Genomic DNA, 19,488 nt, shown 5'->3' on the forward strand with positions numbered 1-19,488 from the left:
TGAGCTGATTCGCTAGAAATAGCACAGTGCTCTGTTTCATGTGCCCCTGCACAAAGCTCACAAACACTAGTGATTTGATTAACTCCATAATTAGCCAAAGAGTCCACTTTCATCGTCAAAGCTTGAAGTTGAGCAACTATAGCAGTAGCTGTATCCACTTCCAGAATTCCTGCGACCTTGCCTTGTAACATTCTTTGCATAGGATTCTGGTATTCCTTAGCTTCCATGAGCTCAATCAACTCATAAGCTTCATTATAGCTTTTGGCCCATAAGGCTCCATCAGATGTTGTATGAAGCATAGGTCTAAAATGAGCATTATAGAAACAATTTATAATCATCCAATCAGCATGCCATGATGTGGGCACTTCCTTAGCATCTCCTTATATCGATCCCAAGCCTAACACAGAGATTCTCCAGTTTGCTGTACAAACTGAGTAAGAGCATTCCTGATTGTAGTAGTCTTCGCCATAGAAAAGAATTTAGTGAGAAAATTTTGAGCAAGATCCTCCCATTTGGTGAAAGACCCTGGTGGTAGAGAATGTAACCAGCACTTTGCTTTATCCCTCAGAGAGAATGGGAAGAGTCGCAGCTTGATAGCATCATCAGTCACCCCATTTAACTTGAAAGCGTCGCAGATCTTGATGAAATCCTTGATGTGCATGTTGGGGTCTTCTGTAGGAGAACCCCCAAACTAAACTGAGTTCTGTATCATCTAAAGCGTGCTTGACTTAATCTCAAAAGTGTTAGCCGAGATGGCTGGTCTGATGATGCTCGACTGAATATCATTGATCTTAGCCTGAGAATAGTCCATTAGAGCCTTAGGAATTTTTGCTTGATCTCCCATCACTACTAAAGCTGGTTCCTCTACTTTCTCTTCTTCTACTTTTCTTCGACCTCAAAAACTTCCCTTCGAATCACTATAGCTTCTTCCTTGGCTAGATCCAGAGTTCTCTTACGAGCCCACGAATGCGTATGCATACACGCTCGCTAGAGTACCTGAAATATGACAAGGAAAAGAGTAGGTAAGTAACAATGTCCGATTTAATAAACTTTAACGATCACGGATGACAAACACATAAACTAAAAGTTAACACCGAGTCCCCGACAGCGGCGCCAAAAACTTGTTAGTCACTAAGCACGCGCTAATAATTCACGCAAGTATACGTGATCACAAGTAATATAGAATTATTTCTAGTTCGTTCCCACAGAGACTGGTTAGATTAACTATGTGGTTAATTCACTTATGCAACAATGATATGGTTATTATTCAATGCTAAGATGAATAACAAATTGGGTTTTGATTATACTACGATTAACTATTGAGAATTATACTAGAGAATATTAACTAAGAGATTAAAGAGAGTTGAATAATATATGACACAAATATGGGATTCTAACTTCATTAAATACTTCATTCAATAGCCTTTTCATTCTTAACCTTAGCATGTAATGGTGATGACACTAATCCGATAACACGAAACTGATAAACGCCAACTTTTGTTGTATGAATACCATACTACTAGACATCCACAAAAGAGATAGAAGTTGAATAGACACCAATTATATTGAGATCCTATATGTCTATAGACTTTCACAACATAACGGTTTAATGCACAAGTTATCTATCGTGATTACATAGTACAAGTAAGATGGTTAAAATTACCTACGAATTATGCATAACAATAACAAATGAACCTATGCTAGCATGGCAAGTTCAAAATCCTTAAATTCACTGTCGCTTCATTAAGAATTAACACGCTATCTTATAAGTTCGCGACGCTCATAAGACGAATAAGCACAACCAATACTAGGTTATCATACAATCACCACGCACACAGGCATCGAAATAAATTAACTAAAGAAATCCATAAAAAAATCCCCTAGAACCCAACTGTTATGGATAAAAAACTAAGGTTATTATTTGCTGTATTTATTACTAAGATTCGGGAGCTCAAGGCCTTTAATGGCTGCTCTTGTGTTTCGTAGCTCAACTCTGCCTTTACGAGATGCCTACGTATCTTTGTGAATTAGAGAATCAAGCCAAAAAACGTAGTTCTGATTTGTGGGGTGAGGCCCCTTATATAGATGTTGGGAGTCCTTGAATTGGACTTGGTATAGGAGACTTGGTGGGCAAGTCTCATAATTAGAATGGACTTTGGAGTCCTAGATAGTAGGAAACTGATTCCTTATCCTTTTAGGTCCCCTTGAGGCCAATCTACAAGGATTTATATCCCCACTAGGACTTATCTTAATAGTTGTTTTCCTCCTTTATTTATTAATTACGAAATTAATAAATAATCAGGGTTTTTGGGCCTTCTTTGTTCCATCAGGCCTGATCTGGTCCATCAGGCCTGATCAATGTGTTGACCTTCTTGGTCTGAATGTCATACATTTTCTTATTGGGCCTAGCAGCCCACACCTTGCAATATTTATTTATACAATCAGGATTTATTTATCCCTATCATTTGCCCCCCAACTTTTGGGAAACATTGATTAGGTTTCGCAAAAGTTAAGTCTATTCATTCTCTTACAGAGTTTAGTTTTTGTGTAAAGCGTGGAGCGACCTACACATTTACAACGATTTTTCCTTTATTTCTGGATTTTTCCCCAATTTTCTGGGATTTGTCCCTAATTTTCTGGATTTTCCCTTATTTTCTGGGATTTATCCTAATTTTCTGGGATTTATCCTTAATTTCTGGATTTTCCCTAATTTTCTGGGATTTATCCCTAATTTTCTGGGATTTATCCTTAATTTCTGGATTTTTCCCTAATTTTCTGGGATTTATCCCTAATTTCTGGATTTTTCCCTGATTTTCTGGGATTTATCCTAATTTTCTGCCTTAAAATCGATCAGGATGTATAAAAAATCGATCAGGATGTATACAAAATCGATCAGGATTCCTGACCGATTTCGATCAGGATCCTGATCGAATTAGCTCAGGAACTTACATTCTGGTCGACAGGATTCCTGATCGATTTCGATCAGGACTCTGATCGAATTGGCCTTCAAAGTGACACCCTAGTCGACTGATACATGGGCTTAATCGATCAGGATTCCTGATTGATTTTGATCAGGATTCTGATCGAACTAAGTGGCTTTCTACCATTCTGATTGAATAGAATATCGATCAGGACTCTCTTCTATGTCGATCAGGACTCCGATCGATCTTAGGGGATTTCTTCCCTCCTGTTCGAATGAGATATCGATCAACACTCTCTTCTGCGTCGATCAGGACTCTGATCGAACTTAGGGGGTTTCTTCCCTCCTGTTCGAATGAGATATCGATCAGGACTCTCTTCTGCGTCGATCAGGACTCTGATCGAACCAATTTAAAATTCTGGTCGATTTTTGACCTTTCAAATTCCACAGGAGTTTCTAGATTATTCCTGATATTTCTGGTTGATGGGCTTTTAGGTTGGGCATGGCTAAATGGGCCTAGAAATGCCTCGTATCCCGAGCTTTTCGCCTATATAAGTGTAGTGTGAAGTGAGAATCCTCATTTCATCTCACATCTCTCATTTTCTCTCATAAACCTCTCTAAAGTTCTTTCCCTTTGAGAAGGCGATTTTCGGCGACCTCAGCCACCGCAGCTCCACCTTTCTCAGGTTTTTCTGGGTTTCAAGCCTTCAACCGAAGCATATCAATGGCGGATCGTGACTTGGCTCGTTTGCAGAAGATGAATGTCTCTAAGAGAGGTACAAACATTCAAATTCAATCTCCATATACTTCCCTACTTGATATGATTAACTCGAGGGGTGATGAATATCCCTCTCTATCTGAGTTAAATTCGTATAATCATGGTAACACCTTTCATGAGTTAGATGGTAGGATAGAGTCTATGAACACCCTGTACAGACTTCCACCCCACCTTAGGATTACTCCAGCCGCCCCTGGGGATAGGACTTGTAATTGGGAGGTGGATACTTTATTTATCTATCGAGGAGCCCTGACCGCGGGTCTCAGGTTCCCATTCCATGAATTTATTCCTCGCTTACTTGCAGATGTACAAATTAACCCTTGTCAACTCCCTCCTAACGCTTGGAGGAACATTATCTGTTTTATGGTCCTTTGTCTTAGAAACAATTTTCCTCTTTCCGTAGCTGTCTTTAGGAAAGTTTTAATTCGTCAACGGCCCAAAATCCCTCATATCTTCGATAGTAATTCCATAGTTGAGAATAACCCTAAATGGAGGGACGAGTTTGTGAGGCTGACCTGGGCTGGGGGTGATTGGGCCACACTCTTCCGTAGGCCCTTTTGCAAAGTGTCAGATGGGAGTCCAGGTAGCATCAGATTATCTGATGAGGAGGAGGTGGCCTACCAAGCCTTAATTTCGGATGATGGGAAAACAGACACCTGGACCCTTTTAGAGGAGTTTTCCTTGATTAAAGTTGGTCTCTCTCAGGCCAGTGATAAGGGTAAATTTATAACTGGATAACCATTTTTCCTTCCCTTTAATTGTAACCTTTTATCTCCTGCAACTTAATATTCTTTCTATCTTTCTTTTTCAGCTTGCGAGGCCATCAATAATGTCAACAGGCCCAATGAAGGGGAGTCAGGCCGCCAGAAGAGGGTCAAGCTAAACAGGGACCCCAGGAGTAAACCTGACGGTCCTTCTTTTCTTAAGCCCCACGTCCCGGTGGTCAAGCTGGGGGACGATGTGGATCCTCCACTTAAGGCACATTCCTTCAGGCCTAACTGGGGCTTCAGGAGGAGCGATACGGTGGTTGGATCTACCAAACATGCTAAGGATTGGTCATACCATTCCATCACTCCTCACGATTTCACTGACATTGTTACGGGGAGTGATATCGAGACTATTGAGCTTCTGGGTTCTCAAGCCCAAGCTGCGGTAACTTTCTTTTTTCTCTTTTTCTTTGAATCCCAACTTTCTCGTATTTCAACGAACTTGTGCTAACTCATACATATTTCTTTGCAGATTAATACCTACTTCCAGGTGGCCCTCCACCAGGCTAGGTCCTGGAAGGGTAACTCAGATGGGTTTGAGAAGGAGATGAAGAAATGGGAAGAGAGAGCCAAGGTCCTGGAGAAGAAGCTGGACACGAAGAAAGAGGAGCTGGCTAAGGCTCATTCCGAGCTGGTGATACTTAGGAGCGATAAGGATAAGCTCATTGATGACTACATGGATTCTGACAAGTTTAAAAATCTCATGGAGATTCATGATGAGGGTCTTTATTCCCTATAGTTTACTCAGGGATGGAATGCGGCCGTAAAGACGGTTTCTGAGAAGCACCCGGGCTTAGTCGACCCTAAGGACTTTATAAGTCCCGAGCAGGCTGAGTCGGAGGACAGCATAGACGCCCTCTTCAACTCCCCTTAGCCAGATGATCACATCTTGGATCCTAACACTGCTTCTCCTCCCGTTTCTCCTGCGAAGGATGCTGAAGGCGCTGATAAGGAGCAAGAGAATGAAGGCTCCCGCGTGGAGGAGTAGTTTTTCTATTCTGTAATTTTATCCTTAACTTATGTCTGGACTTTTGTTTGTATTAAAACTTATTACCCTCCGGGGCTATTTTATATGCTACTTTCCTTATTTGCATTCTCTCCTTCATTTTTCCGATACTTCAATATTCAAACTTGGCTTAATGGGCCACACAAGTATTATCACAACTCAAACATCCATAGGTTGAAATAATTTCGAACTCTTCAATTTCAAGTCTGGTTTTCCAAAACCTCACATAATATGGGTTCGACCCTGATCTATAATAGCTAAAAAATAAAAATCCTATACAAACAAAGCTTCAAGGTGCTTTTAAACCTACTTGTCACAATGACAAGTGAGAATCGTATTTCGACCATCTTACACGTAGTAAACCTTCAGGTTTTGTGCGTGCCAGGTTCTCGGGACTTCAAAACCATCCGTAGTCTCCAGCTTGTAGGTTCCTCTACCCTGAACGCTCTTGACTTTGTACGGCCCTTCCCAATTTGGGGCAAGTTTCCTTTTCTGTCCTACCCCAGAAGCTTCTATCTTCCTCAAGACTAGGTCACCTTGTTTAAAGAACCTTTCTTTAACCCTTAAGTTGTAGTAGAATGAAGCTTTTTTCTGATATTCTACTATCTTTGCATGTGCTTTATCTCGCACTTCATCGATTAAATCCAGGGCTAACCTCTGCCCTTCCTCATTTTCTTCTGCATTGAAAGCCTGAATCCTTGGAGAGGAATGTGATATCTCTACTGGAACTACTGCTTCTGCCCCATATGCCAACATGAAGGGAGTTGCTCCTGTCGTGACTCTACAGGTAGTCCTGTAGGCCCATAATATTGGAAGTATTTCATCCACCCAATTATTTCTTGACTTCTCGATCCTCTTCTTTAGTCCATCCAGGATTATCCGATTTGCTACCTCTACTTGCCCATTGGCTTGCGGGTGAGCCACAGAGGTGAATCATAACTCAATTTCATTTTCTTTACAATACTTCTTGAATTCCTCATTGTTGAATTGTGTTCCATTGTCAGTGACGAGGATACGGGGAATTCCATATCGGCACATAATGTTTTCCCACAGGAATTGTGCAACCTGCTTAGTTGTGATTTTGGCCAAGGGTTTGGCTTCGACCCACTTGGTGAAATAATCAATGGCTACAATCAGAAACTTCCTTTGTGTCGTGGCCTTAGGAAAAGGCCCTAGAATATCCATCCCCCACATAGCAAAGGGAATAGGCGAGTTGATAGAGGTCAGCATCTCGGGGGGTTGTCTAACAACTGGTGCATGCTTCTGACAGCGATCACACTTCTTCACATATTCTTTGGCATCATCCATCATTTCTGGCCAATAGAAGCCTAAACGGGTTATCTTATGAGCCAAGGCCCTGCCCCCCAAGTGTTGCCCACAAATACCTTCATGCACTTCCTCAAGAGCCAACCGTGCCTCGTCGGGCCTGAGACACCTCAAGTAAGGAACCACGAAAGATCTCTTATACAGAATTCCATCTATCAAGGAGTACCTTAGTGCTCGAATAGTTAACTTCCGTGCCTCAGTTGCATCGCTTGGCAACCAACCGGTCTGAATGTGAGCCTTGATGGGATCAATCCATGACGTCCCCAAGCCTATGGGAGCCACAAGCTTAACATCTATGCTTCGTGTCTTCAAAACACGGAAGTACACACTTCCTGAACTTTCTTCAATCTCAGATGAAGCAAACTTTGATAGCGCATCTGCTTTAGCATTTTCTTCCCTTGGAATGTGTTCAACATGGCATTCATTAAATTGGGTCATCACAGCCCTTACTAGGCGAACATACTTAGCCATTGTATCATCCCTTGCCTCAAATTCTCCTTTTACCTGGGATATGATCAGCTTCGAGTCTCCACGGACCTTTAAGTTTTTGACTCTAAGTGTCCCAGCTAGACCAAGGCCAGCAATTAGGGCTTCATACTCTGCCTCATTGTTTGTAGTTGGGAAGTCTAGCTTCATAGCATACTCAATTAAGAATCCATCAGGGCTTCGCAAAACCAACCCTGCTCCACTGGAATTTGTTTTTGATGCTCCATCAAAATAGAGAATCCAATATTCTTTCTCCTTATCAACCTTCTCCCTGTCCCCATTGTCGACTCCCTTGTCTTGAGGTATGGTATCTTCCTGCCCCCCGACTTCTTGGTTGGGTATGGTACATTCCACCACGAAGTCAGCTAGTGCCTGGGCTTTTATAGCCGTACGTGGCTTATACTTGAGATCGAACTCTCCCAACTCTATTGCCCACTTAATCAGTCTCCCACTTGCCTTGGGACTGTGAATGATATTTCTCAGTGGCTGATTTGTTAGCACTTCAATCTGGTGAGCTTGAAAATAAGGACGCAGCTTTCTTGAAGCCATTACCGAGGGTAAAGCGAATTTCTCTAAAGTTGAATAATTCACCTCAGCACCATGAAAAATTTTGCTGACATAGTATACGGGTTTCTGGACTTTCAGTTCCTCCTTAACCAACACCGCGCTCAAGGCGCTCTCTGAAACAGCCAAGTACAAGAATAAAATTTCACTCAGAACTGGCTTGGCCAACAACGGGGCCTGGGCCATATACTTCTTTAACTCTTCAAATGCCTTCTGATTTTCCTCACTCCATACAAAGTCTTTAATGTTCTTTAGTGACTTGAAAAATGACAAGCACTTGTCTCCTGACTTGGAGATGAATCGTCCTAGCGCAGCAACCCTTCCGGTGAGCTTCTGAACATCCTTAATAGTTTTTGGTGGTTCCATGTCCAGGATCGCCTTTATTTTATCGGGGTTAGCCTCAATTCCTCTTTTTGAGACCATCAATCCCAAGAATTTTCCAGATCCTACTCCGAAAGCACACTTCGTAGGATTCAACATCATCTTGTGGTACCTCAGGACCTCAAAAGCTTCCCTTAAATGGGCTATATGATCAGTCTTTATTAGACTCTTCACTAACATGTCATCAACATAGACTTCCATAGTCTTACCAATAAGATCCTTAAAAATTCTATTCACCAACCTTTGATAGGTGGCTCCTGCATTCTTAAGACCAAACGCCATAACAAGATAACAATAAACACCAAAGTCAGTGATAAATGATACCTTTAGAATGTCATCCTTATGCATTTTGATCTGGTTGTATCCGCTAAATCCATCCATGAAACTCAGCATCTCATGTCCAGCAGTGGCATCAATCAAAGTATCAATTCTAGGCAGCGGAAAACAGTCTTTGGGGCATGCATCATTCAGATCAGTGAAGTCTATACACATCCTCCACTTTCCATTAGCCTTCTTCACCATTACAGGGTTTGCTAACCACTCCGGAAATTGAATCTCCTCAATGAAACCAGCCTCTAAGAGCTTTTCCACTTCCTGTTTTATAGCCTCTTGTCTTTCCGGGGCAAAAATTCTTTTCTTTTGTTTCACTGTCTTCCGACTTGGATCCACGTTTAGCTTGTGAGTAATTAACTCCGGGTCTATGCCTGGCATATCAGCTGCTGACCATGCAAACACATCACTATTTTCTTGCAAAAATTTCACTAACTTCCCTTTAAGGGGCTCCTCTAATGTGGCTCCAATGAAAGTCATCCTCTCAGGATTCTCGGGGTCTAAAGGAACCGAAACCAATTCTTCTGTTGGCCTTCCTCTATTCTCATCATTTTCTCGAACATCCATATCTTCAATAGGAAGAACCTGTCCCCCGACTCCATCTGCCCTCAAAGAGGCCACATAACAGCTTCTAGCCATTTTTTGATCTCCTCTCTCTTCTCCAATCCCCTTTCGGGTGGGAAACTTCATGACTGAATGGTAGGAAGAGGGGACTGCCTTGAAGGCATGTATCCCTATTCTCCCCATGATAGCATTATAAGTTGAACTAGCCTTTACCACCACGAAATCCAGCATCTGCGTTGCTTGTCTTGGTTCCGTACCTATGGTGGTCGGCAATTTGATTATCCCTTCCACAGGACATTCGACTCCAGCAAATCCATATATCGGCATGTCGGTTGGTATCAACTGGGAGTCGTTATACCCCATTCTTAGAAAGGTGTCGTGGAGCAAGATATCCACAGAAGCACCATTATCCACAAGGACCCTCTTAACCGGGCTATTTCCTATTATCGGTGTTATGACCAGCGGGTCGTCATGGGGAAACTTCACACCCTCTAGGTCGGAATCATCAAAAGCCAATGTTACTTCTGTCCTGGCCCTCTTCGGGGCTTCTCCAACAATATGCATTACCTCCCTAGTATATGCCTTTCTGGAATTTTTGGACAATCCAGCAGCAGTTGGACCTCCAAAGATCGTGTTTATCACAGGTCCTCGAGGGCGTCGCGGTCCTCTAAAAATTGCATTTATAACCGGCCCTCTAGGTTGGGGATTCCGCCCCTGATCGTTTTGGTCCCTCCTACGATCTTCAAAGTTCTTCCTTCCATTATTATTTATGTCCCCTCCATCTCCAGTATACTTGTTTAATCTTCCTTTTCGAATCAAAAACTCAATTTCATCTTTCAATTGCCTACACTCATCGGTGTCATGGCCAACATCTTTGTGAAACCTGCAATACTTGCCCTTATCTAGCTTGGCGGGATCAGCCTTCAAGGGCTTAGGCCAGCGAATATCTCTGTCTTTCTCAATCTCCATCAAAATCTGACTTCTAGGAGCATTCAGCTTAGCGTATTCAGTGAACTTTTGCCCCGGTCCTCCCCTCTTGGGGGTTGAATCAGGGTTTTGTTCGGTTCTAGGATATTTGTCCTTTGCAATATATTCTAAATCAGTTTTCCGCTTCTTGCCTCCAGTGGGCTCATTACTTACTACGGTCTTCCTCATACTTTCTTCAACCTTGATATACTTCCCTGCCCTCTCTTGGAGCTGCAACATGCTTTCAGGGGGACGTTTGGCCAAGGACATCTTAAAAAACTCGTCCCTAGTTCCTTGTTGCAGTGCTATCATGGCTACCTTATCATCAAGGTCCGGGACTTTTAAAGCCTCCTTTGTGAAACGATTCAGGTAATCTCTCAAGGATTCCTTAGCTCCCATCTTTGAGCCATACCCGACAGGGTTTGAGGGAAGGCCCGGCACTTAATAGCGTCATTCACGGGTTGCAGCAGCAGTGCATTAGAGAATGTCCTGACATGGTTAGCAGGGTCTCCGGTGCCATCATAGGCTTTGATAGTGGGCATCTTGAATTTCCTTGAGATATGGGCATTCATTATTTCTTCTGTGAAGGGTGGAGTTGGATCATCAGGGTCTCCAAGGGGAAGGAGATTGCTTGGATCAGTTCTTGGAAAGACAACCCTTTTTCGTACTGGACCATCCAGGTCTATGACAGGAGGAGGATTTCTCCCCCTAGGAGGCATCTGGGGTCTGGTGACCTGGTGAGCTTCCAAGTCACGCCTCAGCCTTTGGATCTCAGCCTCATGAGCCCTTATCCTTTCCTGCACTTCCTGGGGATTCGCCCCTTGGGTGCTTCGAGGGCGTTGCCTTCCATCGGCCATCGGCTCCTTGCCTGGACGTCTCCTTCTTGGGGCCACTTCATCATCCGAAGATTCGGAATCTCTCTCAGTGTAAGGACCAGAAAATTCCCGATCCTCGGGGATAGGAGCCAAACCTCGTATATAAGGGGGTGATTGCCCCCGTGCTTCACTTCGCCCAGCATATCCACTTCCTCCAACCTCGGGGTAAAGGGGCATCCCATAAGGGGGGTTAGTGGTAACAACAGTTGAATATTCATACCCGACGGGTCGAGAATTCACAGGTATATGTACTTGTTGAACTTGAGGATTCGTACCTTGAATAGTCGGGGGAGTCGTCCCTTGTGGCTGAGATTGAGTTGCCCCTATCTGGGTTTCCGCTTGAGTAGATGCATAAGTTGAGTGGGGAGGAATCTCCACGGTTGACGAAATCACCTGAGTTGTCCCTGATGGTGTTCCCTCCTCCAGAGCGCTAGTTGTTCTCCGTGTTCTCGCCATGGTTGTTGTTCACTTCCCACAGACGGCGCCAAATGTTATGGATAAAAAACTAAGGTTATTATTTGCTGTATTTATTACTAAGATTCGGGAGCTCAAGGCCTTTAATGGCTGCTCTCGTGTTTCATAGCTCAACTCTGCCTTTACGAGATGCCTACGTATCTCTGTGAATTAGAGAATCAAGCCAAAAAACGTAGTTCTGATTTGTGGGGTGAGCCCCTTATATAGATGTTGGGAGTCCTTGAGTTGCACTTGGTATAGGAGACTTGGTGGGCAAGTCTCATAATTAGAATGGACTTTGGAGTCCTAGATAGTAGGAAACTGATTCCTTATCCTTTTAGGTCCCCTTGAGGCCAATCTACAAGGATTTATATCCCCACTAGGACTTATCTTAATAGCTGGTTTCCTCCTTTATTTATTAATTATGAAATTAATAAATAATCAGGGTTTTTGTGCCTTCTTTGTTCCATCAGGCCTGATCTGGTCCATCAGGCCTGATCAATGTGTTGACCTTCTTGGTCTGAATGTCATACATCTTCTTATTGGGCCTAGCAGCCCACACCTTGCAATATTTATTTATACAATCAGGATTTATTTATCCCTATCACCAACGATAACGATTAGCCAATAATCGGACTCATCATCAAGATGGGTTCCAATGAAAGCATGGTATAATAAACGTAGTCTTTATAAAAAAATAATAAACAAAGTATGTAACAAGAGTATAGGTTCATGAATAAGAAAACTAGAATCCAAAGTTACAACTTAGAACAAAGAATCAAAAGTATAAACTAGATCTTCTTCGCCTTCGTTGAATTATGCTAAAATGGTCTTCTTACGCCTTCTCCTTGTGCTCTGGTACGTCTCCTTTTGAAAAACGACCTTTATTTAGGTATATATAGCAGCCCATGCATAGTAGAAGTCCTCCAATCAGAAGCCCATAAGAATCAAGATTTAAATTTCCCGACCCAGCGTGGCCGCGTGCTTGATCAGTGTGGGCGCGCTGTGTCTCTGTACTTCGGGCGCGGGCGCGCGCTATGACAGCGCGGGCGCGTTGACCTTTTGGAGAAAATTCCATTTTTTTCTTTTCTTGCTGCATTGAGTTGGTCTTCAAGAGCTTTATTCCTTGGACACCATCCTAACACCATATTAGCATAAAATCAATGCCAATTCACCTGAATTCTGGATTAATGCCTGAAATGGAAAAACACTAGAAAACACATTAAAACACCAACAACTTGAGTATAAATACACCAATTCAAAGTTTAATGGAGCGTTATAAAGTGTCATAAATGCCACTCACCAGGTTCATCCTAAGGTTCTACTCCGAATACATTTTGAAGGATTACTCAACTAAGGGGGAGAGATTATAAAGAGGTTATGAACTGATAGTCTCTCTGAAACTAATAAGAGGGATTTCTAACTTTATTGTACTAAGGAAGGGGTTCTTCATCTTAAGGGGAGAGATTATTGGGTGTCATTTCTGGATTCCAAAATGTTTTCTATGTGCTTTATGGGAAAATCTAAAGGTTATTGAAGAAAGTATTTGGAAGACGTATGTATCTGCAACTTTATATAAGGGAGAGAAGAATATGTTCTCTGCTGAAGCTGAATGCATATAGAAGATGCGGTAGATATAAGATAGCATTATTTGCAAGTCCAGGATTGAAAGTTGAAATTTTATTGAAGATTTTTTGGATAAGGTTAGTTGAGTTATCCTCCAAACTATTACTTCTCCATTATTATTTGACCGTCAGGTGTAACAGTCAAATAGGGGGAGATTGTTGAGAAAGATTGAAGCTGTATGTATAACTCAACAATACTGGTTTGGATAACTTAACATAGAACAAGGACTTTGAAATAATCTATGTTCCACTAGGATCAGTACAGATTGTTTATTGGGTATATGCACATAATAAGGTTTTGTTAGCTGCAGTGAAAAAGACGTCAACAGTGGTCTGTATGAAGTTCATTAATATGTTTAGGCATCGGAGGAATAAGGTTGAAGTCATTTGAAGCAGTTACCAGAATCAGTATGAAGAACTCAAGTATTCCTAGTGTAGTTGGTTATATTTGGTAGAATACTTAACAGTGGTTTATACGGGTATAATACGAAGGCCTGAGAGTGGAACTAGTCGTCTGTAAACCAGACCCGTGCACTAGATGTCAGTGATCTGTGAAAGAAAGCGGAGTATTTTTTTAGAAATACTGTTAAGTGGTTTTTGTACTCGAGGAGACTGGAAATATTTTAACGTATAAAAACCAGGAGACTAGAAAGCCTGCAGATACAGAGCAGTACAGCCCGAGAATTTAGAGGATTTATTTTTAATCAATGACTGATTTTTGATTAAATGAATAAATGGAAATTGATTCATTTATTTATTTAATTTTATATCACAATTGATTTTAAAATAAATAAATTAAAAATTGATTTTTGTTAAATGGATAAATGAAATCCAAATCATTTATTTATTTATTTTAATATCAATATTTAATGTTGGAAAAATAAATTAATATTTGTTTTTAATGAAATCTTATTTATTTATTTATTTATTTTATCAATCAAATGTTTTATTTATTTTTTATTTAATCCTGTCAGCCAGTCTATCACCTGCATGATTCGTTTGGTTCTATTAATAAAAAGGACCATGCAATTTTTTTTGTGCAAGAAAAAGCTAAATAAATGATTATTGTTTTCCACCTTCGTTGTTCCCACAAAGAAAACATTCAATTTGTTTAATCAATAAACAAAAGAAACACGAGCAGCTACTTTGTTTAATCGCCTGCTCTCCTGCTGTACTTCCCGCGAGTGCGTCATAATATCCCCTCCTGGCGTGGTTGCGTGACTGTATGAACTGAATGCAAAAGAAACACACAAAAATGGCAGTGTTTCATTTGTTTAAAACCTAAGCACTCGCGCGTGGGGCCCCGCGTCATGACCCGTGCGTCTTTTTCGGCACGTGTCTACAAAACTCCCTTCTGTTTATTTTGCTTTAATTTGAATAGAAAGGATGCAAGCAGTTGTACTTCTTTTATTTGCACAACACAGAAAGAAAAAAGAGCAAATGCAATATATGGTCGCAACATAAAAAAACAAGTCGCCAGTTGCCTCCTGTCTTTATACGTCGCATGTTGAGGTTATCTTTTGAAGGTCGCAGGATGAATTTTTCTGGTCGCAAGTTGAAGCCACAAAACTCAGTCGCAAGTTAACAAATCAAGTCGCCTGTTACATTCAAATACAGGTCGCAACTTGGATTTAAATAATTATTTTGAAAGCTGTCAATTTAATTTTCCTGGTCCTGGTTGTGCCACGTGTCCCCTTCTCTCTCCAGCCTACCACTCTATATAATCAATCAGCAGCAAATTGGATATGCGTCTCCTCCATTTTTTCACAGTACAGAGCTCTTGCAAATTAATCTTAACACTTATTTGAAAGCTTAATTTAACAAGGAGAGGTCATGTTTAATTTGTTCCACACCATTTAAAGTCTTACAAACTTGTAGCACTCATTATTTAAAATTCTATTGATTGTATTTAATATCATTTGATAAGAGTTTTAAATTCTTAGAGTGATAGATAGAACCCTAGATTGATAGTTATTAATTTTGGTTCTCACTATATTTGTTGTTTCGAATCATTTATATTCGGAGTTGTAAGCAACCCTTTACAATTTAATTTCTTAATAACAAGAATTATTTAGTGAATCTCCTTGTGTTTGTTTATTTCATTTTCGAGTTGTATTTTCCGCTATCCAAAACCAACACAGAACTAACTAATATTACGGATCTGATATGTATATCGATCAGTGGGATCTGATATGTATATCGATCAGTGGGATCTGATATGTATATGTACCTTTTGGACCTAACAATTGGTATCAGATCCCACTGATCGATATACATATCAGATCCGTAAGATTAGTTAGTTCTGTGTTGGTTTTGGTTATTGCGGAGTCTGGGAGTGCTTTCGGTGTGTAGAACTAATTTGGATTAATTTGTGGTCATAGTGTCCTTGATTGTTGTGGATTGGTTGATTGATTGGTATTGGTGGATTTTGATTGTTTGGGTTATTTTATTTTGAGACATTGTATTGCAGAATTTTTGCTGATCTGAAAGTATGAGCACTCGTTAATGGAATCAAGGTTCCTTCCTTCAGTAATGTTAGTGAAAACAACTATAAATTGTGGAAGAAAAAGATCACTCTATTTATTTCAGTAGTAAACCGTGATTACAAGGGAATTTCAGAGAGTGGTCCGTTTATACCAAGAAAGGACATTTCTGTACCTACAGATTTAGACAGTAGAGTTCCTCAAGAGTTTATCCCAAAGGATCCGCCTAAAGACACTGATAGGGATAAGGAATTAGTTTCTTTGGATACAAGTCTTCGATCAATTTTAGTTGAGTCAATGGATTCCAACATGCATCATCGGATTAAGGATTGTGTTAGTTCTAAACACATGTGGAACACCATTGAAGCTATAATGGAGGGAACTGAAGAAAAGAATAAATTGAATTTTCTGATGTCTGAGTACAAGGAGTTTAAATCTCTTTCCGGTGAAAGTATCAAACAATTTCTTGGAAGGTACACCCAACTTCTGGATGAGATGAGTACACTTGGGAAGAAATACTTACAGAAATAGAAAAACAGAAAGTTTATTCTTACCTTTCCCAATCATTTGAAAAATAAAGTGTCATCCAACAGAGAAGGATTGGAATTCAATACAATGTCATTGGATGAGCTTTATGACAAGTTGAAGACCTATGAAGCTGAAGAAAAGCAGAGAAATGTCAAATATGGGTCTAAGATAGTGAACAACAAGAACAAGACCATAAATTAATCAACATGTCCTGTAGCAGAAGAATACAGAATTCCTGAAGAAAATGTTGAAGGATCACTGACTTTGGAAGCTTCTACAAGTGGATCAAATCTGACTGGAAATGAAGAAGTTACAGATGATTATTGTACTTTGGAAGAACTTGATAAATTAGAAGATCAAACTATGTTTCAGATGGCTTCTAAATGTAGTGCACTTAAATTCAGAAGAAATTCCAAATATAAGGCTAAGTCATCTAGTGGAGACAATCAAGATCTTGAAGATGGAGAATCTACAGAGTTAGTATCCAGTAAATTGTGTAAGAAATAGTTGATTAAAGGAAGCACACATAAACTGTGTGATGGTGAAGAAAAGGGACACTCTAACAGTGAAATGAAAGAGTCCACACAAGCAAATGAGAAAGAAGCTGGTCTGAGAAGGAATGAAGATGGACAGAAGAAGCATCAGGATAAAGAATTAATCACTGATGAAAAACACTGGAATGGTACTGATGTAGAGGAAGAAAAATGCAATGATCCAACATCAATGGAAACATCTTCATCGCAAGTATCTTCTGAGACCACTACTAATATATCCTGGCATGATTGCAAATATTGTGATATGGACAGAAGAGTAAGAATGGAGTAAAAACCATCCTTGGCATATGATACTCAGTAATTTTGATACTGGAGTAAAGGCTAGAAGATCAGAAGAAGAACAAGGATCTACCAGTCAGACTCAACTTAATTCTGGAAATGCTGAGTCACCAAGAGCTAGTCTACCAAGATGTAAAGAATGGAGTAAAGACCATCTTTAGCATGTGGTACTTAGTATTTCCAATACTGGAGTAAGGGCTAGAAGAGCTCCTACAAATAATTGAATAGATTCCGATTTTCTATCACCAATGGAACCAAAGGAAGCAGTGAAGCTCTTGGAGATCCAGATTGAGTGATTGCTATGCAAGATGAACTCAATTAATTTGAAGATTAAATTTATGGAGGCTTGTTCCCAGATTCAAGGATATATCACAATCTTTAATTAGTGAAGATCTTTCGAAGAATGAAAAGAAGCCTGAAGCTGTTTCTGAATATAACAGGGGTTGATCCGGATTCAGACTCGGGTAGTAGTTGTGGCGCCCTCCAAACCCGGGTCAGAAGTTTGGGGTACACACATACACACTTTATTTATAACCTGCTTATAACAATAGTAAAGATAATAATAAAATGTAGTGACCCTACTTACCAACTACCACGGACCGCAACAGGTTAAAGTATGTACACAAGCCACACACACACTTTATATTACAAATGTCCAAATCCCAACTATTCAAACTCAGAACTGAATATTAAACATTATTACAAACTTTTACAAACTTTTATAAACTTAAACTATCTCAAAAGATGACAGCTAGCTTAACTCGATCACCCTGGACCCCTAGCTCTCGCACTGGATTGGGGATCCTCGCTACCAACTGGTTCCTTCTTAACTGGAAAAGAACATAAACAATATCGCACAATAAGCTAACTAGCTCAGCAAGTCACAATGACAAGACTGAGAATAATGATCATCAAGTGAAAATGATTAAAGTATCAAGGGAACAATGATTATTGATTTAGAACTTGATAATATATTTTTATTTTAAAAACCAAGGTTAGGCTGCTGATTAGTCACGCACTAACCCCGAGCAAGGCACACAGCTCTGCTCTAATTACTGGATCCATGGCACACATTGGCCTAACTTGACCACCAATTTAGCCTGACCACGAATCTGGTCCACAATTTTATAAAATAATTCAATTCTAACATAATAACAGAATAAACAATGTAAAGTAATAAACAAAGTCATAAGCAACATTGGATATTCAATAATGAAATGGTTTCAATCTTCACAAAGGATCAATACATCAATTTCAAAGAATGGCTGTTAGGTAATGAAAGAATTGGATAACAAAGGAATCAACATTTCAAGGTTACAAGGATTTGGTCTTTCAAAGCATAAGGTACAATGGTTTGAATATATAAGCAATTTGATTCAGTGTTTGGCATTTAGTTTCTATGTATTTGTGGAGTAGTATCGTAGATCTGTGGTTCATATTCGGGTATGCAACAATCAATGGTTTAGAAAGAATAAGGTTTACGGTTCAAAGATCAACAACTGGAATCAAGGTTGAGGGTTCAGTGCTTCAAAGCACTTGCAATATAGAACATGATTATCAATCATCAACAATATATCTCAAGAAAGTTCAGAACAGTTGCCTGGTACTAGCTTGCTATACTTCACTAACTTCCAATTACCACCGTCTTACTCCTCGGCTATCTGTTTCCCTTTCCCACGCTTTGCCTCTTCTGCTCACATATCATAAACATCTATCATTACTCAACTCATACGATTCTATTCGATATACACTTCTATCTACCCTTCGTTTGACCCAAATCCGATTAACGGATTGAAAGTTACGCTATAAACAAGTAAACACCGAACATATAGACCGATAGTCAAACAACAAGTCACATATAACACGTAACACGTCAAAAAATCAATGATATATTATTATATCATTTATAATAATTATCGAGCCTTGAAAACAATTTAAAATAATATTTTGAAGCTCGAAACTATTTTTCGGGAATTTTAAATCATTTTTAAATAATTAAATCTAATTAAATAATAAATTAAAATTAATTAATAATTAAGTAAATCAATTAATCAATTAATTTTCGAATTAATTGACCAATTAATCAATTAATTATTAACTAAAATAATTAACTAATTAATTCAGATTTATTTTTGAATTAAAAATATTTTTTAGAATTAAAATAATAATTTTTAGAATTTTCAGAAATTAAAAACAAATTTTCATAATTAAAATAAATAGAAAATATGATTTTTAAACATTTTATAAACAAGAATCCAAAATTTGCAAGTTCTGGAAACCTGGGGGACCAAACTGTATCGTTTTTAAAACTACAGGGGCCTGTTTGCAATTTTTCCAGCCCCGTCGTCGACTTTGTCGGAGTGTGGCCGGAGAACACGATCCCGGCCACCTCAGGCCCCCAAACTCTCCAGAATTAAAGCACAGACCACCAGGAACTTATACCAGTAATCAAAACACATAACCTATTTCAGAATTGACCGAAAAATGCTCAAGAAACTCGCCGGTTTCCGGTGAGCTCGACGAAAAGTTTAAAATACAACTCCCTTCGAACCATGAATCCTCTGTTAACGAGCTATACACCAATCGATTGCAAATTTCATAAG

At 39.9% G+C, this 19,488-nt stretch overlaps 1 non-coding gene across 1 annotated transcript; it reads left to right on the forward strand.

Annotated features, from left to right (window-relative positions):
- Positions 1 to 347: 347 nt before the first annotated feature.
- LOC141700239 (small nucleolar RNA R71) lies at positions 348 to 454 on the forward strand. Its single transcript, XR_012566258.1, has one exon. It is a non-coding gene; the product is annotated as a small nucleolar RNA R71 (small nucleolar RNA).
- Positions 455 to 19,488: the final 19,034 nt, after the last annotated feature.

Source organism: Apium graveolens, unplaced genomic scaffold (assembly GCF_009905375.1).
Source record: "Apium graveolens cultivar Ventura unplaced genomic scaffold, ASM990537v1 ctg1938, whole genome shotgun sequence".
Classification (NCBI taxonomy): Eukaryota; Viridiplantae; Streptophyta; class Magnoliopsida; order Apiales; family Apiaceae; genus Apium; species Apium graveolens.